At 47.0% G+C, this 27,059-nt stretch overlaps 1 protein-coding gene and 1 long non-coding RNA gene across 2 annotated transcripts in view; one reads left to right on the forward strand and one right to left on the reverse strand.

The window, feature by feature from the left end:
* Positions 1 to 27,059, reverse strand: part of LOC137539061 (uncharacterized) — a 126,250-nt gene that overhangs the window by 46,147 nt on the left and 53,044 nt on the right. The gene's annotated exons all lie outside the window — the stretch shown is intronic.
* LOC137539060 (transmembrane protein 272-like) overlaps positions 21,424 to 27,059 on the forward strand; it is a 43,439-nt gene continuing 37,803 nt past the window's right edge. Inside the window, exon 1 of the mRNA XM_068261535.1 lies at positions 21,424 to 21,456. The gene's annotated coding sequence lies outside the window, so the exon portion shown is untranslated. The remainder of the gene's footprint in view (positions 21,457 to 27,059) is intronic.

Raw genomic sequence — 27,059 nt, forward strand, 5'->3', positions numbered from 1 at the left:
GGAATTTCCCTCTGCAGGTGCATAGCACCTAGCCTGGGCGTCCTCAATTATACGCTTGTGGAGGAAATCCGCCGCGTCAGCGCACGTCTGGTGCGCTGACCACGGAGACGATTCCGCAATCGTTACAGAATGTCCAGCCAAACCAAAATTCCCAGGGCAGAGGGAACCTTCGATTTTGTTCAGATGTCATTGCCTGAGGCAAAGGCATATGTGGATCCTATTATAGGTAGGATCGCACTTTACATTCAAGCAGTTAAAAAGTCTGTCCTCGTTCCTGACCCCAACCCATATGGAGATTACCTAGATACTGGGTTGTTTAAACCGCCATTTGCCTCATGGGAGATTGGGGCCTTGTTGGAAGAGTTTGATTTCGATTGGAAAGCCTTTTGTGATTTTTATATCGCAAAGAGCGCGGATGACCTGAATGATTGTCTCGACTCTATGTACCTTTTGATCGATTCTGATGAATGTGATGAGTGTGATGTGGATCTGGTGATTTATGTGTGGCAGACTATTTTGGACGAATTGCACACACACCAACCAATTTTTTCCAATAAAGAGACACCATTGTCACATGATTATTCCTGTCTTTCTGGGGTAAAGCAAGTGAGTTTGGACACTGTGCGACCTGAAATGAATGGGTGTGCCTCGACTGTGGACACCTGCGTGAATTCTGATGGAGTTTCTCCCGTTTGTTTAGAGGTTAAATCTGTGCGATCTGATGCTGGTCTCTCAGATGTTCCTGTCGATTGTGATCGGCGTGAGTGTGTCAGTTTTGTCAATGATTTGTGTGATCCCTTGTCATGTAAAAACAGATCTTCTTCTCTCAGTACTACTTTAAGATCCTCCATCTATGATCTTGCTATGGGGAAAATTCCCAAACTATGCAGTTTCAAGAGTAAAATTAATATGATTCCTCATGTTGTTGTCACAACTTCCCCTAACATGGTTCAGTATGAATGCTCAGACCTAGTCAGGTGTGAATGGGAGCCCCCGTTCCAGAAAAAACAGCTCGAAGCGTTGGCGTATGAATTGGAGAACGATTCAGAGTCGTTTTGTGAGTACTACATTGCCAGAAGTGAATCTGTCTTGAGAGCATGTATAAGTTATGCTTCCGCCTTAAGAGAAAAAAAGGGGTGTGAATTTGACTTTGTGAGTCCGCTGATTTGTATGTGGAAAATGATTCTGAATGAACTACGTGTACGTCATTCAGGTGACGTTTTTAAAGGTACATTGTCAGCTGGCATTTCTGAGATCCAGCAATCCAGCTTGGAGACCTCAGAATCCCTGTCTTTGGAGTGTTCGGTTTCGCAACCTAAAGCGATTGTGGATTCGCAAATTTTGCGTTCTGTCTCCTCGGATTCGACATCGTTGGCCGAGTCTAAGAGTGAGACAGCACTTTGGTTTTGTGAACCTGATACTGAAGCACCTTTGCTCTGTCCAGAGAAGATGTCTCTGAGCCTGCCCTGTATCATGAATAAAGACATTATGTCCACTCGCATTGACATTTGCGAGTCTGATTCTGAAGTAAGTACTGACTCTCCACCCAGTAATCTGGATGAGTCAATATTACCTTGTTTAAAATCTCCTGCAGTGTCCCTAGAGGCTCGTCTAGGTATTGCAACCATTGTTACCTGTTTCTCTGCTATTTTGGAATTGCAGTCTGGTTTGACTGCTATGGAGGAATTTCCCTGCAATGAAACGAAACTCAGAAGGCCAGAGTTAGTTTCACTAGATATTTCTGTGTATTCCTGTCCTGATGATGAAATTCAGTCTCAGTTTATGGTGGAACCATTCCTGAGACATCTGCCCGGTTCAGAAAATAAAGTTCAAGCTTTGCCCTGTAACACGGATAGTTCAGAATCCTTCTTAGGAAACTTGAAAAAGGATGTTCGTGAGGTCCTGTCTGACCTCCTGGAGATCTCCGAGTTCCGCCCAAGGGGTGCAGAACTTGTAGGAGACGTCTCCTGCCCCCCAAGTCCTTCTGAGGTGTTGCCCTCTTCAGTAGGCATTGCAGCCTTGCTGGCTACCTTTTCAGCTCTGATGGAGCTTCACGCCTGTGTAGTCAATGATGATATTATTGTCACAGAAATTTCTGAATTTGTATCCGAGTCTTCTTTTGAAAGTCCAGTGCCTGTGACCTTCACTCATGATGATTCTCTGCCCGGTACTAGTTTTGGTCTTGACGTGCCGGACTCTGAGGTTGGCAGTTCCCCGACATGTCCTGAGGTTTCTCCTGTGCTGGTGTACCCCAGTGTGCTCTGTGACCCAGAAAGCCCAAGTGTGCCTCGGTTACCAGCGTACTCAGATGCTTCCTCGGTGGAGACATGCTCTCATATGGCCTGCCTGCTTGCATGCCCAGAAGTGGTCCCTGAAAGTCTTGATCTTGATGGGTGTCCTCGTAATTCTGAATCCGGAATTGTCATTGGTTCCATGGGGGTTCTTGGTAATTCTCCATGTGAGCCTGGTGATTGTTCTACCCTCTTGGGATCTCTGTGGAGCTTCAAAAGGTTCTGGAAGATTCCGGGAGAGATTTTGCTTGGTACCCTGGATAAGATCAACGGTGGCTTTTGTGTTTTAAGGGACACTTCGAACAGGTATTGTGGCAGGTTTGGTATTTTCGGACGCTCCTTGGAAGGTGGTGGGTATTGTCTGGAGGGTGTTGATGGCTTCTTCTCTGGCGTTCACAGTCCTGATGGGTGTTATACTGAGACTGGTAGTACTGATGGGCATGTTTCGGTGGCTTCTGTTTCCGATGAGGTCGGTTTCGGGTGGACTGACTCTGGAATTGGACCTTGTCGGGCTGCCCCGACCTTCATGAGTCTTCTGTTAGAATGGTTTGGAGATATCAGTTTTGAGGGTCGTCTGGAATTCGACCCTAGAAGGGGGGGTACTGTGAGAATCTGCTCAGCTGCCTGTGCAGACAGGCAGCGTTTTGACCACTGTTCACGTCTGCATTCTGCAGGTCTCTTTAAGAGATACTTTCTGTCAGTTTTGCAGCTTGTGTTGCTGAGGGATTTGCATACATTAGTCATGCAAATCCGTTACCTGCCTTCTTTTGATGACTGGCACTATAAGAGCATGCTGCTCCCAGAATGCTTCGCTGGTCATTTCCCTTCCATGGTCTGTTCCTGATGGATACTGCTGGAGTGTCAGCCATTGCTATCTAGTATAGTTAATTCCTGGGGGGTGCTTTAGGCTCCCCTTCTAGTCCAGTCAGGTTGTATTATCTGTTTTGCCTGTTCCGTCTGTCTTGTGTTTGGATCGCACAAGCCCTAGCGTTAGCGGCTGTGGATCCTTCTGATTGAGTCTGGAGTGTAGGTTGGAACAGCGGTTGTTTCTGCCTACCTCATCTGTTCTGTCTGCCGTGTGTTTGGATCGCACTCGCCCTAGCGCTAGTGCTGGGGATCCTTCTGTTCTGTCTCCTGGGATCACGCTAGCTACTTTTCGCTAGCGCTGGGGATCCTTCTGTTCTGTCTTCTGGGATCGCACTAGCCACTTTTCGCTAGCGCTTGGGATCCTTCTGTTCTGCTACTGTCTCCTGGGATCACGCTAGCTACTTTTCGCTAGCGCTGGGGATCCTTCTGTTCTGTCTTCTGGGATCGCGCTAGCCACTTTTCGCTAGCGCTGGGGATCCTTCTGTCGCTTGTCCCTGTTTTCGTGTGTCTATCTTGTCTGCTGCGCTTGCTGGAGGCTCGGTGAGGTAACCGTTAAGCAAGCACTCGCGTCCTCTGTTTCATGTTTGTCTGTTAATGGTTAGTTAGGCGTGCTTGTCTCTATTGTGCTTATCACGTGGAGACCGCGCATAACCGCGTGCACTGTTGCGAATGAGTGCGGTGTTCGCGGTTAGCTAGCATTTGTTATTTTCCGTATCTACTTATTGTATTATTTGCTGTGCCTTTGCTACTCTCGTGCTCCGCCTTGCTGTAACCTTGTGTCACGTCTGGCGATCGCACCTCTCGCGATCGCGTTCCTGCTTCTTATCTGCTGTGGTGTGTGCACAGTCGCGGGTTGGCGACTAATTTTATGCACACACACACAATCTGTCTCTGTGCTCCCTCTCAATCGCTTCTCTTGCGATTGCGTTTCTTCCCTTCGTACAATTCCTGTCTGGCGTGTGTGGTAGGGCAGAGGAGCTGTTCCTCTGCACTCCACAGCTCCACCTGCCGACAGGAATTTCCCTCTGCAGGTGCATAGCACCTAGCCTGGGCGTCCTCAATTATACGCTTGTGGAGGAAATCCGCCGCGTCAGCGCACGTCTGGTGCGCTGACCACGGAGACGATTCCGCAATCGTTACAGGGACCCTGGCCAGCCCCTACCCTATAAATAGCGGCCGCCATGTTAGGTTTCTCCGTGCTTGCCTGAGACTTGCATAGAGAGAGAGTTGCTCCTTTGTGCTTTGGCTTAGCAAGAGCTCTATTGTGGTCATTTACCTAGCGTTTTTGCTCACATACACCTCCTATACACACCTATATTGTTGTTAGTTATTTAGACATTGTATTTTAGTTAGTAGCTTTTGTGTTACATAGAGACAGGCCAGCTGCTGCAGGCTTACAGCTTTAGGCCTCAGGGCCTTGCCTGTGTGGGCAGCTGTCCTCCTGTCCTCTGTTTATTTCTCTCTATTCTATACCAGTATTTCTGCTGTCCTTTACTACTGATTGTATTAGTATTGTAGTTATATACTGTAACTGTACTAGGACACTCACTGTCACTGTTCATAGGCTACTAGCTGCTCCTGCGTGTGTGCACTCACTTTCTGTGTACACACTACACACACTCTATTTCCAAGTTCTGATAACTGATTGATTATTGTAATTGATTATTGTAATTAGTTAGTTGTACTTACTGTTACTACTTACTGTACTAGGAGTCTAGGACACTCAGTCACTGTTCATAGGCTACTAGCTCCTGCGTGTGTGCACTCACTGTCTGTGTACACACTACACACACTCTATTTCCTTCTGATAACTGATTGATTATTGTAATTAGTTAGTTGTACTTACTGTTACTACTTACTGTACTAGGAGTCTAGGACACTCAGTCACTGTTCATAGGCTACTAGCTCCTGCGTGTGTGCACTCACTGTCTGTGTACACACACTACACACACTCTATTTCCTTCTGATAACTGATTGATTATTGTAATTAGTTAGTTGTTTGTACTTACTGTTACTACTTACTCTTACTGTACTAGGAGTCTAGGACACTCAGTCACTGTTCATAGGCTACTAGCTCCTGCGTGTGTGCACTCACTGTCTGTGTACACACACTCTATTTCCTTCTGATAACTGATTGATTATTGTAATTAGTTAGTTGTTTGTACTTACTGTTACTACTTACTCTTACTGTACTAGGAGTCTAGGACACTCAGTCACTGTTCATAGGCTACTAGCTCCTGCGTGTGTGCACTCACTGTCTGTGTACACACACTACACACACTCTATTTCCTTCTGATAACTGATTGCTTATTGTAATTAGTTAGTTGTACTTACTGTTACTACTTACTCTTACTGTACTAGGAGTCTAGGACACTCAGTCACTGTTCATAGGCTACTAGCTCCTGCGTGTGTGCACTCACTGTCTGTGTACACACACTACACACACTCTATTTCCTTCTGATAACTGATTGCTTATTGTAATTAGTTAGTTGTACTTACTGTTACTACTTACTCTTACTGTACTAGGAGTCTAGGACACTCAGTCACTGTTCATAGGCTACTAGCTCCTGCGTGTGTGCACTCACTGTCTGTGTACACACACTACACACACTCTATTTCCTTCTGATAACTGATTGCTTATTGTAATTAGTTAGTTGCACTTACTGTTACTACTTACTCTTACTGTACTAGGAGTCTAGGACACTCAGTCACTGTTCATAGGCTACTAGCTCCTGCGTGTGTGCACTCACTGTCTGTGTACACACACTACACACACTCTATTTCCTTCTGATAACTGATTGCTTATTGTAATTAGTTAGTTGTACTTACTGTTACTACTTACTCTTACTGTACTAGGAGTCTAGGACACTCAGTCACTGTTCATAGGCTACTAGCTCCTGCGTGTGTGCACTCACTGTCTGTGTACACACACTACACACAGTCACACACTCTATTTCCTTCTGATAACTGATTGATTATTGTAATTAGTTAGTTGTACTTACTGTTACTACTTACTCTTACTGTACTAGGAGTCTAGGACACTCAGTCACTGTTCATAGGCTACTAGCTCCTGCGTGTGTGCACTCACTGTCTGTGTACACACACTACACACACTCTATTTCCTTCTGATTACTGATTGATTATTGTAATTAGTTAGTTGTACTTACTGACTGTTACTACTTACTTACTTACTGTACTAGGGACACTCACTCAGTCACTGTTCATAGGCTAGCTCCTGCGCGTGTTTGCGCGTGCGTGCACTCACTGTCTGTAGTGTACACACACTAAATTTACTTGTGATTACTACTGATTATTGTAACTGCTAGTTGTACTTCCTGACTGTTACTACTTACTTACTGTACTAGGGACACTCACTCAGTCACCTCACCCACCAACCCACTCCATTAAAGTACCCCACTTTTCACCCGCCCTTTTAAAAAACTTTTGTCTATACGCCCAAAACATCGAAGATGTCTGGAAGTGGCAGCCAGCGCGGTTTGGGCAAGGGGAAGGGCAGCAAGGGAATCAGGAGGAGAGGGAGCAGCATTGTGGCAGGTCGCGGCCGCGCCACCATGCACAGTTCCGCAGCAGCAGCAGCAGCGTCAGTGGCTAACATTCCTCCCATAGCCACTGGCCGTGGACGCCTTGGGCGCCGCCCAGCAGGAGCATCTGCAACTCACGCTGCAGAGACACAGCAGCAGCAGCGTGTAGCACATGCTCCGATTTTCCTCCAGCCGGGTCGGAAACGTCCCATTGAGGAAAAGCATGCAGACACTGTGGTGCAACTCATGACGGAGGATGAGCAGCCCGCCATCAGCTCTGCATCCGAGGCCTCCACCCTCACCACCACCACCACCACCCCTGTTCGCAGCAGCCGCCCAGCAGGGTCTGGGGAGGAGGCCAGTTCACCGTCACTCGCCGACCTGTCATTCAGCAGTCTTTTGACCCCAGGCATCATGAGTAAATTGTCTGCTGTTGTTGGCGATCTTGAGGAGGAGATGCTGATGGGCACTTTGGGGGATGAGGGATTGGACAGCAAGACTGTGGCGACAGTCAAGCAGCCCATCCATGCATCAGGAGAGGAGTTTGGGGGGTCATCATCCCAGCAGGACATGTTTCAGGAGGGGGAGGATGATGATGACCCGGTGACAGACAGAGACTGGGTGCCACCACCTCCAGGGGATGTCGTCCTCAGCAGCTCTGAGGAGGAGGAGGAGGATGCGCTTGTGGGCCTTGCAAGGAGGCGCATCATTGCAAGCATTGGCAGCAGTAGGCAGGTCCCACAGCCTGCTGGTGTCTCAGGCTCAGCAGCAGCAGCATCTGCCAGTACCACCACCAGCCGCACCCAAGCCCCCCCCCCCAACCACCACAGGGAAGGCAGCAGCGCTTCCATGCCGTAGGGGGATGTTTCTGTCACCAATCTGGCGATATTTCACCATGCCCACTGTGTACAGCAAGTACGCCACTTGCAACCACTGTCAGCGGAAGTTGAGCAGAGGTGCAGACCCCTTAAAGTTCAGCACCAGCTCGCTCATCAACCACCTTGCTGCGAAACATTTCCACCAGCATGAGGAGTTCCAAAGGCTGAAGGCATCTGGTGCTGGCAGTGGCACCACACCCATCACTGCACAGCCTTCAGCAGCAGCAGCAGCAGCAACAGCAGCCACCCGCCCTCCTGCTCCTCCAGCCGCACCAGCAGGAGTGCGGAAACGCACTGCTCCTCCCCCCTCTGCAACTCCTGCCGCCGACACTGAGGCCTGTTCTGGCAGCCAGTCCTCAGTGGCCTCCTCCGCTGTGTCTGCTGATTCCCGTGCCAGCAAAAGGCCACGCCAGAGCCTTTTGAGCGAGTCCTTCCAGGGGGTGGTTAGGGCTCTGCCTCCCAGCAGCCGTCGCGTGCGGCAGCTGAACGGCTTGCTGGCACGGGCCATGTGCTCCCAACTCCTGCACGCTCGTGCAGGAGGGGAGCGACATTCGTGCGCTGCTTGCTTGCGCAGCCCCAGACTGGCAGCTCCCCAGCAGACACTTTTTCTCCCGCAAGGCCATTCCTGCACTGCACCGCTTTGTGATGGCCAATGTGGAGCGAGGGCTGGAGCACGCGGTTGGTGAAAGGGTCCACGTCACCATGGACTCCTGGAGCAGCCGCTTCGGGACAGGCCGCTACCTGTCCTTCACTGTCCACTGGGTCAGCTTGGTGGAAGGGGGTGAGGATGGGAGAGCAGCAGCGGGCACAGCAGCAGCAGCAACACAGTGGGTGGTGCCACCCCGCAGGGTCAGGGGAACTGCAGCAGGTTCCTCTGATCCTCTGCCATCCTCCGGCACACCTGGCCAAACCCCCCGCCTCAGCAGCAGCGTGAAGGCCCGCCACTGCCAAGCGCTGCTGCACTTGGTCAGCCTTGGGAAGACCAAGCTGACGGCAACCCATGTGTTGGCCAAACTCCAGGAGCAGGAGAGGATTTGGCTGACCCCCAGAGGCCTCAGAGTCGGAGAGGTGGTGGCCGACAATGGGGCCAATCTGGTTGCCGCAATAGACAGGGGAAACCTGACCCACATCCCCTGTCTTGCCCACGTGCTGAACCTGGTGGTGCAGAAGTTCTTGCGCACCTACCAGGGGATGGGCGAACTGCTGGGAACGGCAAGGAACGTTGTGCGTCACTTCCGGCGCTCGGCTGCAGCCTGTGCAGCCTGGAAGACGTGCAAAAGGAGCTGGATCTGCCACGCCATCGGCTGATCCTTGACGTTCCGACTCGCTGGAACTCCACCCTGGCGATGTTGGAGCGTCTGGTTGAACAGAAGCGCGCTGTCAAACAGTACCTTGCCCTGGCCACTGTTTCCGCCGCTCAGAGAAGGGACAAGACCAGCAACATCCCGTCCATCGTCCCCGATGATGACTGGAGGCACATGCAGCAGGTGTGCTTAGTGCTGGCTCCCTTTCTGCAGGCCACTAACATGGTGAGCAGGGACCATGCTATGGTCTGCGAGTGGGTGCCCCTGGTTTGTCTGCTGAACAGGGCCCTCGATGCTTTGCTGGAACAGGGAGCGGCAGCCTTGGACCAGCAGGAGCGGCAAGCAGCTGCACAGTCCACCTCTGAGGGGGAGGAGGAGGAGGACTTGGTGGAGGTCCCTAACCTTGCTGCTGATGAGGGGGAGCAGCACAGTGCAGCTGAGTTGGTGCGGGGGTGGAGAGAGGATGAGGCTGACGAGGCAGAGGAGGAGGATGAGGACAGCAGCACTGCCGTCGATGTGCCAGCAGACGTGGCCCGCCTCTTCCCAATGGCAGCGCACATGCTGACGTGCCTGCGCAGAGACCCCAGGGTGATCCAGATGAAGCAGAGGGAGGACATCTGGATCAGCATGATGTTGGACCCACGCCTCAAGGGGAAGTTGAGCCAGTTCCTGCCGCCTGCAGGAGGAGACCCAGCGCAACAAATAAGGAGCTTGCAGCAGGCCCTTGTTGAGCGCTTGGAGGAAGCCTTCCCCCAGCCTTCCACCCCCACTGTCCAGCAGCCAGCACAGAGGCAGCAGCAGGTGCCTGCATCCAGCAGCAAGCGCCCCACAGACCTGCTGTCTCTCAGCCACGAGCTCTACAGGACTGTAGAGGCTCCGGCAGCAGTGACTAGAGAGGAGGTGCATGCAGCAGCATCCTCCACCGGTCACAGCCAGCGCCTGACCCGCATGGTGGCTGACTACATGGGGTCCTACAGCGGGCTTGACAGCGATGCCCCTGTTGATCCCATGGAGTATTGGGTCAAGCGCCTGGAGATCTGGAGCGAGCTGGCGCAGTACGCCCTGGAAGTGCTGTCCTGCCCCCCTTCCAGCGTGCTGTCCGAGCGCTGCTTCAGTGCAGCTGGTGGTGTGGTCACCGAGAAACGCTCACGTCTGTCTCACAAGTCTGTGGACAGACTGACGTTTCTCAAGATGAACCAGGCGTGGGTGGAAGGCGAGTTCCTGGCCCCTGTTGTCGGCGAGAGGGGGACATGAACTGGCTAAGAACCATCGTTAATGTGCCTTACCACCCTTTACCACCTCCTGGCTCCTGCTCACTAAGCCAGCCTGGTTCACTTTGACTATTACGTCGCCTGCAGCCACACATTTTACACCTACAGTGGGCTGCTGTGTACTGCCCTTCTGCTGTCTGTCTGTGTTTCCCACTGCCAGGGTACACAGATTTACCTTCTGCTGCCACTCTGCCACCAGCTATTACGTCAAACAATAGCTATATATCTGTGTAATTTGTTTTACAAACAAAACCAAAAAACCATTAAAAAAAAAAAAGGTTTAATTTTTCTGAGGTGCCCGGGTTGAAAACTGTGTTGTCCCAGTTGTGTATTGGACACGATGTGGGCTGCACGACCGCTGTCTGGGACCTCCTGTTGTGTTCATTTACGGCCTGGTATCACCGCTAGGTACCAGGGCTATTATGTCACGCTGCCTGCCTGCTGCCACACTCACACTACTCCTCCATTCCTCCTGCTGCTGCTGTCTGTCTGTGTTTCCCACTGCCAGGGTACACAGAATTACCTTCTGCTGCCAGTCTGCCACCAGCTATTACGTCAAACAATAGCTGCACACATAATTACTCCTCCATTCCTCCTGCTGCTGTCTGTCTGTGTTTCCCAACGCCAGGGTACACAGATTTACCTTCTGCTGCCACTCTGCCACCAGCTATTACGTCAAAAAATAGCTATATCTGTGTAATTGGTTGTAAAACCAAAACTACAAAACCATTACAAAAAAAAAGGTTTAATTTTTCTGAGGTGCCCGGGTTGAAAACTGTGTTGTCCCAGTTGTGTATTGGACACGATGTGGGCTGCACGACCGCTGTCTGGGACCTCCTGTTGTGTTCATTTACGGCCTGGTATCACCGCTAGGTACCAGGGCTATTATGTCACACTGCCTGCCTGCTGCCACACTCACACTACTCCTCCATTCCTCCTGCTGCTGCTGTCTGTCTGTGTTTCCCACTGCCAGGGTACACAGAATTACCTTCTGCTGCCAGTCTGCCACCAGCTATTACGTCAAACAATAGCTGCACACATAATTACTCCTCCATTCCTCCTGCTGCTGCTGCTGTCTGTCTGTCTGTGTTTCCCAACGCCAGGGTACACAGATTTACCTTCTGCTGCCACTCTGCCACCAGCTATTACGTCAAAAAATAGCTATATCTGTGTAATTGGTTGTAAAACCAAAACTACAAAACCATTACAAAAAAAAAGGTTTAATTTTTCTGAGGTGCCCGGGTTGAAAACTGTGTTGTCCCAGTTGTGTATTGGACACGATGTGGGCTGCACGATCGCTGTCTGGGACCTCCTGTTGTGTTCATTTACGGCCTGGTATCACCGCTAGGTACCAGGGCTATTATGTCACGCTGCCTACCTGCTGCCACACTCACACTACTACTCCATTCCTCCTGCTGATGCTGCTGTCTGTCTGTGTTTCCCACTGCCAGGGTACACAGAATTAGCTTCTGCTGCCACTCTGCCACCAGCTATTACGTCAAACAATAGCTGCTCACATTACTCCTCCATTCCTCCTGCTGCTGCTGCTGTCTGTCTGTGTTTCCCACTGCCAGGGTACACAGATTTACCTTCTGCTGCCACTCTGCCACCAGCTATTACGTCAAACAATAGCTGCACACATAATTACTCCTCCATTCCTCCTGCTGCTGCTGCTGCTGTCTGTGTGTTTCCCACTGCCAGGGTACACAGATTTACCTTCTGCTGCCACTCTGCCACCAGCTATTACGTCAAAAAATAGCTATATCTGTGTAATTTGTTGTAAAAACAAAACAAAAAAACAAAACAAAAAAAAAAGGTTTAATTTTTCTGAGGTGCCCGGGTTGAAAACTGTGTTGTCCCAGTTGTGTATTGGACACAATGTGGGCTGCACGACTGCTGTCTGGGACCTCCTGCCTGCTGTGTTTATTTACAGCCCTGGTATCACCGCTAGGTACCAGGGCTATTATGTCACGCTGCCTGCCTCATTGACTGCCTGCTGCCACACACTCATCCTCCTCCTCCTGCTGCTGAATTTACCTCCTGCTGTCTGTGTGTTTCCACTGCCAGGGAGCACATACAATGGCGCTTCCAACATGCGTGCGCCACCAGCTATTTGTTACGCTCAAAAATAGCTGCATTTCTTTAAAAAAAAAAATTTGAAAAGAGAAATAAGTGAAGAAGAAGACGATATAGAAGAAGATGAAGAAGAAGAAGAAGAAGAAGAAGAAGAAGAAGAAGAAGAAGAAGAAGAAGAAGAAGAAGAAGAAAAAGAAGGAGAAGAAGATGAAGATGAAGATGAAGAAGATGAAGATGAAGAAGATGAAGAAGATGAAGAAGAAGAAGATGAAGAAGATGAAGAAGATGAAGAAGAAGAAGATGATGAAGAAGAAGAAGATGAAGAAGAAGAAGATGAAGAAGAAGAAGAAGATGAAGAAGATGAAGAAGAAGATGAAGAAGATGAAGAAGAAGATGAAGAAGATGATGAAGAAGAAGAAGAAGAAGAAGATGAAGAAGATGAAGAAGATGAAGAAGAAGATGAAGAAGATGAAGATGAAGAAGATGAAGAAGATGAAGAAGAAGAAGATGAAGAAGATGAAGAAGATGAAGAAGAAGATGAAGAAGATGAAGAAGAAGATGAAGAAGATGAAGAAGATGAAGAAAAAGAAGATGAAGAAGAAGAAGATGATGATGAAGAAGATGAAGAAGAAGAAGAAGACAATATAAAAGAAGAAGAAGATATAGAAGAAGATATAGAAGAAGAAGATATAGAAGAAGAAGAAGAAGAAGAAGATATAGAAGATAAAGAAGAAGAAGAAGAAGTATATACAGTACTGAACAAATTTCTGGACACAACTTCTCTTTTCAACTTTTTTTTTTTAAAGGAACATCCCCACATAATCACTTGCTGTTGTTACTTGGAAAAAAAGAGGTTTCTTGCATCATTCACCCTCAAAACAAGTGTTGGAAGCTATTTAAGGCCATTTCGAATAGTCAGCTCGAATAATGAGCTCGAATACCGACTCGAATAGTGAGCTCGAATTCCGAGGTCGAATCGAATAGTAAAAATTATTCGACTCGAATATTCGACTGACCTCGAATAATTTACTATTCGAATTCGACCTAACTCGAATTTTGAAAAGGGGTATTTGAGCACCACTACTGGAGACATAAGTTATAGCCAAAGCTTCACAGGAATCCTTATTTGTTACTCAAATACCACACTTAAATGTGCAGAGCCAGTGTCATTCACTGTAACAATTCCTCAGCATTGCGGGGTCAGCCAAGCTTATTAAAGCTGACAACATCCGTTTTTAGCATTTAAATGTCTCCAGCCAATCATCTGCATGGCTACAGCGTCCGCCATAAGACTGCTACTGCCGCTCACCAATCATATGCGTCGCTATTACGTCCGCCCAAAGCTGCATTGCGTAATTGAATGCGTACCTGCAAAAAAACGCTGACAGCGTCCGCCTCGGGACTGCATACGTACATCTGACACGACCAGTACGCATGAACAACCAATCAGCTTCAAAAGCGACAACGCCCGCCCAAAGACTTCAATGCGTACATCTATTGCGGCCAATCCGCATCCACAACCAATCAGTTCCAAAGCGACAACGTCCGCCTAAGGACTTCCCATGTGTATTCCATGTGTAACGTCCGCACAAATGGAATAGAATGCAAAACAGCCCCTACACATAGTTTTGCAATTTTAAGCATAAAAAGACCCGCAAAAATTGTCAAATAGGTGGGCAGCAATATGAGCCCCAACCATGCATGTCTCAATTAGCAATCCTATTACATACTAACACTAAAAATTAGCATAATCATTAAAAGTCACATAAGGCCCATTAGAACAAAATACTAGCTATATCATACTTTCTATTTAATCCTTTGGGTTCTAAAGTATCCAGTTTTTTAATCCAAAAATATTCTCTCTTAGCTAATAACATGTGTCTATCACCCCCCCGAAAACCGGGAGCCCTAAAATGGGATCAGTACAGTAAGGAGCACAATAATAAAAAAGCACTTAAGTAGGGAGAGAGTATAATTGGGGGGCACTATAATTGTGGAAACCTATTAAGAAACATTATAAAAATGGACCACTAAGTTGGGAGCACTGCAATGGAGAGCAAATACATGGGCGTACTATAAGGTGGAATATGACATGGGAGCTAAACAGGATAATAAAAAGCCGCACCCAGTTTTAAAGACCATGCCTCCTGCACAATAAATACATACCACCCACACCAATGAATAACGTTTATACGGGGGTGCTTTTGACCAGGGATGAGCTCCGGATAAAAGTTGGATGAAATCCGAATGAGTTTCATTTGGATTTCATCCTCTAATTACTGCACCTGAGCGGGGAGGGTGTGCAGGTGGGTTAAACTTACCCAGCAGCCTTCTTCTTTAACCCGACCCACGATGTGTTCCAAGCCGCGTCACGTGACTACTACGCTTCCTCCTTCAACCCGGAAGGAGGAGGTGTTTGTAGTCACGTGACCGCGGCTTGTAACGCATTGTGGGAAGGGATAAAGAAGAAGGCTGCTGGGTAAGTTTAACCCGCCCGCACGCACCCCATGCCTCACCCGTGTGCAGTAGCAGCTCAGGCTTCAGTGGAAAAAAGCTGTTCCCATTTGGGTGGCAAAGGCTTGTCAACGGTTTATGGAGGACACAGTGCTGGAACAGGTGGGTGGAGGAGGATTATCCAGAGACTTCCCTTTCTTAAGCTTAGTACCCATTTGGGCCACTTTTTTTTCCTCTACAGGTACACTTTAAAGGTTTTCTGTAAAAAAAAAAAAATGTTGAAAAAGGATGGGCTAACCTTATATTCTTCTGGCAAACTGAGTGCATGTCTTTATGGGAAAACAAGTATAAGTAGAGAAAGTACAACTAAATGAAGCTGTGCCCTTCCTACAGAGGAAATCAGGCAAGGGCATGTGCTTAGGGAGTGTTGTCAAACTAAATACAAAACTCTTTGTATGCCAAAATACACACACACAGCAATCTGTAACACAAACAGTGAAAAAAACAAGACTACAGTCAGGGCCGGTTCTCTCATGAAGCAAGATGAAACATTTGCATCAGGCAGCAGAGATTACAGGGGCAGCATTTTTGTGACAGCATGTAGTCAGAGTAGGAGGAGAAGTGAGGGGAGACAGAGGTAAAGAGGTCATTATTGCAGAAAAGCAGCTTATTGTGCTGTGTGAGGAATCTGGCAGTAAGTGGGGGGGAGGGGTCAGGAGAGCAGCAGCGTTTCATTTGACTTGTACAGCAGAAGGGAGGAGGTGGCACTGTTGCCCTGATTGAGGAAGGGGCGCATCCTCAGAAGTTTGCCTCAGGCAGCAAAAAGTCTAGAACTGGCCCTGACTACAGTAATTAAAATGGAGAATATTTTTTTTCTAGAAAGCAATGAACCTTCATAAATGGGCTGTGATGGCACCAGATATAGAAACAGCTCACAGCAAGTCCTCAATATATTAAATGTGGCATGCGTTTCATGTGGCCTCGCCCACTTAGTACCTGCTCTTGCCTTATTTGGGGTCTCTGCAAGAGGAGCACACAGAGGCGTATCTAGAGGGGTGCCATGGGCGCCACAACACCATGGGCTCCATGTCTGCCCTGTGCTGTGCCACCATGCCTGCTCCTGTGCTGCGCTCCATGCCTCATCATTCAGACCTCAGATCAGATTAACTCTTATCTGGGGAACATGACTACTTAACTTATGCATGTAGGGCGCACTTGGCTTAGTGTTAGAAAAGAGGACAGAGAGTGAATAACGAGAGTTATCTTTAAAAAAGTAACCTCAGCAATATCCTGAGCCTAAACACACAAGCAATCATAACATATGTAGGCAAGAAAAGATGCTGTTTTTAGAGGGGAAGGGGGCTCTGACTGAGGAAGGGGGGGGGGGGGGGGCACAATTTCAGTGTTTGCCATAAGTACTATATTACCCAGATACACCCCTGGGAGCACAGCTTCCTTTGTTTGCAAATGTCTCACATCCTTTGTGACGGAAATAATAATAAAAAAGTTCTAGCTCCTTTCTACTTGAAAATATATTGTCTGCGCTAATTTTAGTGCGTAACACCTGGGCCCATATGCAATTCTCTTTTTCTTCTGAGTTTTCTCCTGGGTGATATTTTAACACCTTGTCATAAAATGCATTTTAAGCCACAAATAAGCAAGAAAATACGCAAAATAAATTTGATAGCACTTTTTCAAAGTTAATTTAAAGGGAAGAGGAAAATTATCTCCTAGGACAGGGATGGCTAACCGTGGCACTCCAGCTGTGACAAAACTACAAATCCCACCATGCATCTGCCTCCCCGAGTTATGCTTAGAGCTGTCAGAGTATTGCAATGACCCATGGGACTTGTAGTTCCACCACAGCTGGAGTGCCAAGGTTAGCCATCACTGTCCTAGGAGATCACGCAGGTGAAAAGGTGAATTGCAAATGGCCCATGAAGCTTATTACCCTTCAAAATCGGAAGATGTCCAGCAGTGCCTTCAGCTAAGACAGTGTTTTTCAACCGCTGTTCCGCGGGACACTAGTGTGCCGCGAGATGTTGCCTGGTGTGCCGTAAAGCAGGGGTCCCCAACCACCGGGCCGCGGCAGGTCTGGCCTCTCGCTCCTCCCCTCCCCGCGGCCGCCGCTCCTGTTACCTTATCATGAGCGGGCAGCCGCTTGTCCGATTAGATTCCCCCGTAGCCGCTCTCCTCAGTGGCATCTCCTATTACAGCAGCGCACTCGGCGGCTGCTGTGATGTGCAGGAAGCGGTACAGCGGTTCCCGCCGAGCGTGCTGCTGTAATAGGAGACGCCACTGAGGAGAGCGGCTACGGGGGAATCTAATCGGACAAGCGGCCGCTTGCTCATGATAAGGTAACAGGAGCGGAGGGGGGAGGTGCACTACCTACCCATACTAGGAAGCTATACTGGGCACTATACTAGCTATACTGGGCACTATACTGGGGCACTACCTACCTATACTGGGCACTATACTAGCTATAATGGGCACTATACTGGGGCACTACCTACGTATACTGGGCACTATACTAGCTATACTGGGCACTATACTAGCTATACTGGGCACCATACTGGGCACTATGCTAGCTATACTGGGCACTATTCTAGCTATCTGGGCACTATACTAGCTATACTGGGCACTAACAACCTATACTGGGCACTATACTAGCTATACTGAGCACTTTACTGGCTATACTGGGGCACTACCTACCCATACTGGGCACTATACTGGGGCACTACCTATCCATACTGGGACTATACTAGCTATACTGGTCATTATACTAGCTATACTGGGGCACTATACTAGCTATACTGGGGCACTATACTAGCTATACTGGGGTAACTATACTAGCCATACTGGGGCAACTAAACTCCCTATACTGGGGCAACTATGCTAGCTATGCAGCCGCACCCCAGCCCCCCCCCCCCCCCCATAATCCGCTGCGCACGACACTGTCCATTAGGTCGCGCAAACACCCGCTGAGCTAAGAGATGTCAGAAACCAGTGGGACTCAAGTACACCCACTTACTGTCCGGAGAAGTCTGGTCAGAAGTGGTCTTCACGGAAGAGTTGCAGCCAAAAAGTCATACCTGAGTCATAATTTGCAATATTTTGCTGTAGCATAAGGCGGTTTGTGCATCGAAGGGCTGAGAGTGGTACAATAATGAGTGTATGCAGGCAACAGTGAAGCATGGTAGAGGTTCCTTGAACATTTGGAGCTGCATTTCTGCAAAAGGAGTTGGAGATTTGGTCAGGATTAATAGTGTTCTCAATGCTGAGAAATATAGGCAGATACTTAACCATCAAGCAATAAAATCAGGGAGGTGTATGATTGGCCCCAAATTTATTCTGCAGCGGTAATAATCACAAATGTGGCATGGTAAACTTTAAATGGTGTTGCATGCACTACCCAATCAACTCACATGAGAAATAATTATGCTTCAAAAGTATAACAATTTTTATAATTAGCTAGTAGAAAAATAGGATTTCAATAAAAGAATCTTTAAAAAATATACATGGGATGGCCACCTCGTCACAACACAACCGCATCAACCACTACAATTACACCACAAACATACGCCGGCATCTATGGATCTTAATGAAGTTAGCTAGCAACTACAAAGTTCCAGCAGCAACTTATATATTTATTAGCGCCAATGATGCCACCAGCACAGAGAGGGGAGAAGAAAGATCTGGTGTTTGCATGCGAAAGGCATGTGCAGTGTTCATCAAACTGGGTTGAGCAGCACAATTAAGTAAGCAATCTCCTTGTTAGTCAAGCAATATTAGTAGTGTAGCTTTAGGACTCAGTCCAGTGACAGACAGTTCATCCAGCAACAAGGGAAAAACATCATAGCAGCTCATAACCAGGAATCTTCATACAAGTTCCACATTGCACAAAGCGTAAATTTCACAGAGTTGCACAGTGTATGGCTTGTCTCACCAACTCTTGAAGACGATTCCCCCAATCAGCAGCATGCGATGGCACAAAGCTTCTCCTGGTGCTGCAAAGCTATGAGCATCCAGTACAATTTTGGTGTGCAGCTGATGCCTAAAAAGCATCCATGTCAGCCATCCATGTGTTCAGCGTGGGGTGGGGAATGGGGACCGTTTGGAGGGGTCGTGGTGGGTGAGTTGTGCGGAGGTTGGGACGGCGTGGCGTCCCATGCGCGAGGCAGGCAGCTACCCAGACGTTTCGCTGGCTGCCTCAAGGGGCGTGGCTGCTGCGTCGTATCACTCGCTGACCTTTAGCTTCCCAAGCACCAATCAGCGCACCAGAAACACCGCCCATCCACACAAAACATCACACATTACGGTGCACGGAGGGGGAGCCTGAGCAGGGGCCACTACGAGAGCCAGGTGGGCGGCGGCAAACAGGCAGAGAGAGGAGGGGAACGGAGCATCAAAACATACAGACAGTGGGAAGCACACAAAGTATGCGCCACCCAGGGCAAACCGCTGAACCGACTGCAGCAGACCCAGTATCATTTTATTCTGCAGCGGGACAATGACCCCAAACATACAGCCAAAGTCATTAAAGGATACCCGAAGTGACATAGTTACATAGTTATTTTGGTTGAAAAAAGACATACGTCCGTCGAGCTCAACCAGAGAACAAAGTAATGATGAGATAGACATAGGTATGTACAGTGCCTAGCACACAAATAACTATGCTGTGTTCCTTTTTTTCTTTCTCTGCCGGAAAGAGTTAAATATCAGGGACGTAAGTGGCTGACTCAGTCCTGACTCAGACAGGAAGTGACTGCAGTGTGACCCTCACTGATAAGAAATTCCCCTTTTTATCTCTTTCTTGCTCGCAGAAGCCATTTTCTGCTAGGAAAGTATTTTATAGTTGGAATTTCTTATCAGTAAGGGTCACACTGTAGTCACTTCCTGTCTGAGTCAGGACTGAGTCAGCCACTTACGTACCTGATATTTAACTCTTTCAGGCAGAGAAAGAAAAAAAGAACACAGCATAGTTATTTGTGTGCTAGGCACTGTACATACTGTACCCATGTCTATCTCATCATGTCACGTCACTTTGGGTATCCTTTAAGAACTGTCTTCAGTGTAAAGAAATCCTGGAACTGGTGGTATGGCCCTCACAGAGCCCTGATCTTAACATCATCCAGTGTGCCTGGGATAACATGAAGAGACAGAAGGATGTGAGGAACCTACATTCACAGAAAATCTGAATTCATTCTCCAAGATGTTTGGAACGACATACCAGCCGAGTTCCTTCAAAAACTGTGTGCAAGTGTACCTAGAAGAATTGATGCTGTTTTGAAGGCGAAGATTGATCACACCAAATATTGATTTGATTTAGATTTCTCTTTTGTTCATTCACTGCATTTTGTTGATCAATGAAAACACTTGATTGTTGATTGATGATTACCACTTCAATTTTTAAGAGCATACTTTGATCACTGTTTTTTTGTTTGTTTTTGTTTACTCACTGTTGTTGCTCTATGGCCCATGTGATGATATTGGGGAGGCATTTCCATAGCCATGAGGGAGCAACACATTTACTTCTCTATTCCTACTATATTAAGGCTGTGCTAATAATGAGTAAACTATGATGCAAACCTGCTCCCGACATTGGAACATGCTGATGACACAGCTTACAGCTCTGTGCTCGATAATACTTTATTTCCAAGCTAAGAAGCTATATTAGAGATATATATTGCTTAACCTTCTGGGGACTGGCTGCCTAACCCCCCTTAGGGACCAGAACATTTTACATGTGTGTGTGTGTGGGGGGGGGGGGGGGCATTTAGATAGCCGGGCAGCCGTATCCCCAGTATAGATAGCTAGGCATCAGTGTCCCCAGTATAGCCAGGTGTCCCCAGTATAGCCAGCTGCCATTACTCACCTACCAGGGTCCTGCGATGAGCAGCTCTAGCCCCTCTGCTCTGCCCGGCATCCCTGCTCGCACTGACGCTAAGTTCTGAGTCCCAGCTTGATGATGTCATCAAGTCGGGACCCGACATTAGAGGCAGAGCAAACAGAGATGCCGGGCAGCGCAGAGGGGAGTGAGTATTGCCTGGGAAATATTAGGAAGGTGAGTCCTGTCCTCTTCTTCCCCTCCTATCGCCGCTGGTGGGGATGAGATTTTCCTGCTGCATCTCACTGTAATACAAAAAATGGCAAACCTATGACCCTGCAACAGAGTGCGCCGACAGGATAATATGCCTAGCGCCGCCCCAATCAGTGACCGAAGGACATCACTGGGATTCCTGTCGGTCCACGCATGCGTACTGCGATGCATCACGCTCTGTCATTTACACTACGTGTGTCCCCCATAGACTTACATTATCCCAAGCACCATGCACTAAGCACGGTGCTTGCAGTAACCCGCTGTTGCCTTGCGTCAGATTGGATACTTCCGGCGCACTGCAGTGGACCACAATAAATGTGAAAGTCTCCATAGAATGTCATTGCTTTTGAGGCCCCTTGCGGCAAAATAGGGTAAGGCAATGCAGGTTTACCCTGCTAGTGTAAAAGGAGTCTGACAGTGAGATTACATTTTTAGAACATAGAGTAGATTTCATCTGAGTAGGTTGCAGGTACTGGGGAGAATTCTTGTACTTTCAGACAGACTGTGAGGTGATCTGCAGTTCCTGTGTAATCATTGGTCACCCCCTCTCTGCTTTACTGCAACAAGACCAGCCCTGGGATGGGCCAGCTGATGCTCATATAACCACAGAACTACAGGAGGAAGTATATATTCCATAAAGGACCAAACAGGGAAGACACCTCATAGCAAAAAGGTAAGAAGAAAAAAGGAGGGGTTGTTCCTAGGTTGCAAGAAATGCCTTTTATTCCTGTACTGAGTCTGCTTATATCTTTGGGTAGCTTTACACTATGCCAGATGCACAATGGTGCGTTCATAGCAGGGCCGGGCCGAGGCACAGGCGAGAGAGGCTCCAGCCTCGGCACAGCGTAGGACTCACTCAGGTATTGCAGAGAGAGCTAAGAAAAGGATATACATGACAGTGACTGCAAGCCAGATAACTAGAGATTAAAGCGGACCCAAACCAAACATTTTTTTAATTCAAAATATTTAGTTGCAGCACTCTTACATAGTTACATAGTTACATAGTTATTTTGGTTGAAAAAAGACATACGTCCATCGAGTTCAACCAGTACAAAGTACAACTCCAGCCCGTCCCCCACATACCCCTGTTGATCCAGATGAAGGCGAAAAAACCCCCACCAGGCATGGTCCAATTAGCCCCAAATGGGAAAAATTCCTTCCTGACTCCAGATGGCAATCAGATAAAATCCCTGGATCAACATCATTAGGCATAACCTAGTAATTGTAGCCATGGATGTCTTTCAACGCAAGGAAAGCATCTAAGCCCCCTTTAAATGCAGGTATAGAGTTTGCCATAATGACTTCCTGTGGCAATGCATTCCACATCTTAACCACTCTTACTGTAAAGAACCCTTTCCTAAATAAATGGCTAAAACGTTTTTCCTCCATGCGCAGCTCATGTCCTCTAGTCCTTTGAGAAGGCCTAGGGACAAAAAGCTCATCCGCCAAGCTATTATATTGCCCTCTAATGTATTTATACATGTTAATTAGATCTCCTCTAAGGCGTCTTTTCTCTAGACTAAATAAACCCAGTTTATCTAACCTTTCTTGGTAAGCGAGACCTTCCATCCCACGTATCAATTTTGTAGCTCGTCTCTGCACCTGCTCTAAAACTGCAATATCTTTTTTGTAATGTGGTGCCCAGAACTGAATTCCATATTCCAGATGTGGCCTTACTAAAGAGTTAAACAGGGGCAATATTATGCTAGCATCTCGAGTTTTTATTTCCCTTTTAATGCATCCCAAAATTTTGTTCGCTTTAGCTGCAGCGGCTTGGCATTGAGTACGATTATTTAACTTGTTGTCGATGAGTACTCCTAAGTCCTTCTCCAAGTTTGATGTTCCCAACTGTATCCCATTTATTTTGTATGGTGCTAGACCATTGGTACGACCAAAATGCATGACTTTACATTTGTCAACATTGAATTTCATCTGCCATGTATGTGCCCATATAGCCATCCTATCCAGATCCTGTTGCAATATGACACTATCTTCCTGAGAGTTGATGATTCTGCACAATTTTGTATCATCTGCAAAAATAGCAACATTGCTCACTACTGCATCTACTAGGTCATTAATAAATAAATTGAAGAGCACTGGACCCAGTACAGACCCCTGTGGGACCCCACTGCTAACAGTCTCCCATTTTGAGTACGATCCATTGACCACAACTCTTTGTTTTCTGTCCATTAGCCAGTTCCCTATCCATGCACACAAACTCTTCCCCAGTCCTTGCATCCTCAACTTTTGCACCAGACTTCTGTGGGGAACAGTGTCGAAGGCCTTTGCAAAGTCCAAGTATATCACATCTACAGCATTCCCAATATCCATATTAGCATTCACTACCTCATAAAAGCTGAGCATGTTAGTCAAACAGGACCTGTCTTTAGTAAACCCATGTTGATGCTGAGAAATAAGATTATTTTCTACTATGAAGTCATGTATAGTATCTCTTAGTAACCCCTCAAATAGTTTGCATACAACTGATGTTAAGCTTACAGGTCTATAATTTCCTGGATCAGATTTTTTGCCCTTCTTAAATAATGGGAAAACGTGGGCTGTACGCCAATCCACTGGGACTCTGCTAGTTGCAAGAGAGTCACAAAAGATAAGATAAAGGGGCTTAGCTATAACTGAACTCTGACACATACAAAGATAAATAAACACTCCTTCAAGCCTATGAGCATTTCAGTGCATGCTTTGAACAATTCTCTTTGCATAACTAGGGTTATACAGGTGGCAGCCATTAGCAATTCCTCCTATGCTGGACGCCATCTACTCCAGCATTTTGCCGGATTCTGTACCGGCAATATGAAAGGAAAGGAGGGGTTCCTCCAATAAATGTAAAATATTTTATATTTGTCATCATGCAGCTGAAAAAATGCTGCTATTTATTATTATAATTTAGAAAATAGATTTTATTCCTGAAATCTTGTATTTTTAATTTGGGTCCACTTTAACCACTTTGCATCCAGACCTTTTTTCCCACTTATGGACCAGAGCAGTTTTGACAGTTTAGCTATGTCTATTTTTAGTCTACTTGTGACACAGAAATGAAATATATGTATTGTTTTTTTCAAGACAAACTGGGCTTTCATTGTATGCCTTTTTTTTCCCTCAAATAATTTTGTTTTCTATGAATTTTAATGTGAAAATAAGGAAAAAAATAAGGAAAAAAATTTAAAAAACACATTATTTCTCAGTTTTACCAATTCCAGTTTAAAAATAATAAGTGCTACTGTAGATAAACACAAATTTTGTTTGGTCATTCTTACCGCTTAACTTAGATTATGTTCCTATCACAATTCATGATGAAGATATTTGATTCTGAAATAATGCTACAGAGTGTATTTTTCACTATGAACTGAGACAATAAAAGTATTTTTAATGGTAAAAATCGATCTCATTAGCTCAGGAAACATATATTCCCATTCACCAATTAGTGCTGCATCAGATAGTGCCAGAAATGTGCACAGGAGCAAGCCCAATCCTGCACAGCACTGCTTCTGCTACAAGACATATATCTACTGACTCATGGCTTAGATGAAGTCACAGAGGACGTAGGTATACTGTAGTGGTGGATAAAGTGGTTAATAGCAATCAGTGTGTGACAGCTGGGGTGGGAGGGATGGAGGGGGCGCACTTTGGTGTCTCAGCCTTGGGTGCTGGAGGACCTTGTCCCGGCTCTGGTTCACAGTGTACCCTGAGTGGATTTGCTGCGCCCCGTCTCAGTGCAAGATGTTCACACTCACCACCGGTGTACATACAGGTTGCCGCCATCAGGTCCTCCACCGCTACTGGGCTTGGGGATAAACTTGGTATTGTTCAGACTCCCGGCACAAGCATAGGGCTGCCACTGGATTGCAAAAGACTATTGGAAATACTCCCTAGCAACAGGGGGGATTCTCATTGATCGACCATGAACCAATGAGAATCCTTCCTGGTGCTAGGAAGGAATCAATTGCTCTTTTGCAATCAGGTGGGAGCCCCATGCTTCTGCTGGGGCTCTGAGCTATATACCACGCATGTCCCCAAAGTCCAGTAGCGGTGCCAGCAGCGTTGGCAGATTCTAAGGGTGGTATATATATTTACTATTGTACAAATATAGCCATGAAGCAAGTGAGCAAGTATTCAGTATTTCCACTATAAAGTGTGCAGTGCGTTACCTTGTAACGCAACACACAATCTTTTCCATGCAGCACGGCCGCCATTCAAGTCATGAATGTTATGGTCCATGAAGGGAGTGTGCAGCAGCCTCAAAGCAAATGTGTGAAAGGATCCATTTAAAACAACAAATCCTTGTACACTGTCCACTCTGAGCTGCTGTGCGCATCGACGCGTCTTGCCCCATATGCAATTCACTCTCCTTAGTTTTCTCCAAGTTAATATTTTCACACCTTGTCAATATAATGCCCTTTAAACTCCCAGCAAGCAAGCAAATACTTTTGGTACTTTTTTTATTTAAAGCCAGTGTTTACCAATTTAAAAATAAATAAGTCAGATACTCACCTAAGGAGAGGGAAGGCTCGGTCCTAATGAGCCTTCCCTCTCCTCTCCCGGTGCCCTCGGTGCTGCGCTGGGTCCCCCGTTCGCGTCCGCCGCCGCAGGGACTTCGGAGGTCTTCGTGAGCACTCGGGTTTCCAAAGACGGGCCGCTCCTTACTACGCACGCGCGAGCGCGTCATAGAGGGTGCTCGCGCATGCGTAGTATGGAGCGTCCCGTCTTCGGGAGCCCGAGTGCTCCCGAAGGCTTCCGAAAGCTCCCTTTGGCATGCGGAAGTGGCAGTATTTGACCGAACTGGTCGAATACTGCCACGGGGGATCCTGCGCGGGACCGGGCACCGGGAGAGGGAAGGCTCATTAGGACCGAGCCTTCCCTCTCCTTAGGTGAGTATCTGACTTTTTGGTTTTTAAATAGGTAAACATTCACTTTAAATACTGAAAAGGTATTTTAAAGAGAAGATGAAAAATTATCGCCTAGAAGAAAACTAAGGAGAAAAAGTGAATTTCATTTGGGCAGCACGGTGCTGTAGTGGTTAGCGCTCTCGTCTTGCAGTGCTGGGTCCCCGGTTCAAATACCAGCCAGAGCACTATCTGCATGGAGTTTGTATGTTCTCCCCATGTCTGGGTGGGTTTTCTTTGGGCACCATGGTTTCCTCTAACATCCCAAAAACATACAGATAATTTTATTGCCTTCCCTCTAAATTGGCCTTAGACTACAATACATACACTACACTACTATAGACTATAGTATGTATTAGTAATATACATTACTATAGTAGGTATTAGATTGTGACCTCTGAGGGACAGTTAATAATTAAGTGTTGAGACAATATATTCTGTACAGCACTGCATAAGATGTCAGTGCTATATAAATACATAATAATAATAATATTATGGGCCATAGTGAGGAAGGACCCTTAAGAACCGAAGGCATAGTAACAGTTGAAATTGGATTAGGCCAATTTGGAAGTCTAGCCAGTGTTGAGGTATCGGCTCTTTGAACAATAGCAAAATACTTTTTTTAGGTGTTTCAACTTGTTTCACAACAAAAGTTGTGAAAGCATAAAAGACCACTGTTGAGTGTGTGTATGGGGCTTAAGTGTCCAGGTCCTGGCCAAGTACCATTATAAGTCTATGGGAGTAACGCCTGGTATAGAAAAACCTGGATATAATAGAACTTCTGTTACTGCCCCGCAGTATTCTGTATCCAGCCATAGTGGAAAGTGGGCGAGCACTTGCATCATACATCAGTCAGAGACCCATGTGAGCTGTGGTTGGTGTGTGGGCTGGCAGCCAGAAAAGAGCTCTGGAATGAAATCCGAATTTTAAACATTTATTAGTACACCTGAGGGGGCGGATTAGGGAGGGTTAACTTACCCTGGAGCCGCCTGCTTCAATGTGGTCCAATCGCTTCCCACTCTGCATTCACATCACTACTACGCTTCCTCCTTCAACCCGTTGGAGACGACGTGGGATGCAATTTAAGCGCATTAAAGAAGATGGCAGCCTGGGTAAGCTAACTCTCCCTCATCCGTCCCCTCAGGTACTCTAATTATGTTTGAATTCCAAATGATTTTGAGTCGAAATCTATTCAGAATTAATTTGAAGCTCATCACTGCTGGCAGCCACTTGTAGCCTTCTCGCTATCTGCACACTGCTCTGGGCCTGCGTGGATTACCTCAACATTTTCTCCTTTGCAATTCCGCTCCCTACCTATGTAAAATCGTTTTACCAGAAAAGATTTTACGAGCAATTATTATTATTATTATTATTA

Source organism: Hyperolius riggenbachi, chromosome 11, assembly GCF_040937935.1.
Source record: "Hyperolius riggenbachi isolate aHypRig1 chromosome 11, aHypRig1.pri, whole genome shotgun sequence".
Taxonomy (NCBI): Eukaryota; Metazoa; Chordata; class Amphibia; order Anura; family Hyperoliidae; genus Hyperolius; species Hyperolius riggenbachi.